The sequence below is a fragment of the Mandrillus leucophaeus genome, unplaced genomic scaffold (genome assembly GCF_000951045.1).
Source record: "Mandrillus leucophaeus isolate KB7577 unplaced genomic scaffold, Mleu.le_1.0 Scaffold20, whole genome shotgun sequence".
Taxonomy (NCBI): Eukaryota; Metazoa; Chordata; class Mammalia; order Primates; family Cercopithecidae; genus Mandrillus; species Mandrillus leucophaeus.
In genome coordinates, this window is record NW_012102032.1 from 3,697,831 (window position 1) to 3,699,188 (window position 1,358).

Genomic DNA, 1,358 nt, shown 5'->3' on the forward strand with positions numbered 1-1,358 from the left:
CTTGTTGTCTTGCCTGTTCTTACTGTTTGATTGGTGATTAATAGAAAACTCAGTCATTATGACAGTTAGTAGCATAATTCAAATGAGATTGTACTTTGTTTTTCAAATAATCTGAATTTTAAAAGTTTTTTTTTTTTTCCATTTAAATAGCAATGGAATTGTTTAAATGCCGTTAAGGATAAGGACAATTTTTAGACATGTTTTACAGAAACCTACATTTTTGGAAAAGGATGAATGATCTTTAATAAATTTAATCAATCCAGAGGTGAAAGTAGACCCTGAAGGATGATCTGTCTCATGTATAAGATTAGCTAGTAGATGTCATTGAGACTTAGGCATTTCATTACAATAGTGATGGCATCTTTATGACATGTCTAGGAAAATGTTGTAGTATATCAAACCCAGAGGGTAACTCCAAAACTTTGAAGCTGAAGAATAATTGCTCTTGCAATTCTGGTGACCTAAAACAGTGAACTAAACTACATAGAACTGTTTGGTTTGATTCTGAGTTTCTCCAGGTCTCCAGGTTCATGATGCATATCATCATCATTTCCAAATCTCAGAGTTTCCTCAAGAGAGGGCAACCACATTTGTATCTGTCTTCTTTCTGTCAATTAAGTGTGTGTATTAATTACTAGGGCTAGGTCTCTTCATTCCTTTGCACATTTTAAGCAGGAATAGATGAGGCAAAGGCCATTTGTAGGTTATTTTTTTGGTTTAGTTTAACTTTAAAGGTATTTTTGCATATATCATGTATAACAATGTATATGTTGCATTATTTATGCTATACAATTACATGGCATGCACAGAATAAAATCATAAACCATGACAGATTTCAAAAAATTATCTCCAGCAGAATTAGAACTCTTCCTATCTTTTAGGGAAGGAGCTACAAAGGGTTTATATAGTTGGCCTTCCATATCAGTGGGTTCCACATCCATGGTTTCAGTTAACCTCAGATTGAAAAAGTTTGGGAAAAAAGATTCCAAAAGTTCCGAAAAGCAAAACTTGAATATGCCACAGGCCATACACTTAAAATCCATGAGAATTAAGGAATGTATAAGCATTGTTTTAGGTATTACAAGTAATCCAGAGATGATTTAAAGTATACAGGAGGATGTGCATAGGTAACATGCAAATACTAAGCCATTTTAATAAAGGCCATGAGCATCCTTGGATTTTGGTACTCAGTGGGTACTAGAACTAGTCTTCCATGGATACCAAGGGATTACTGTAGTACCTGCATTCTATTCCTTTTTTTTTTTTTTTTTTTTTTTGAGGCAAAGTCTTGCTCTGTCACCCAGACTGGAGTGCAGTGGCACCATCTCAGCTCATTGCAACCTCCACCTCCCAGGTTC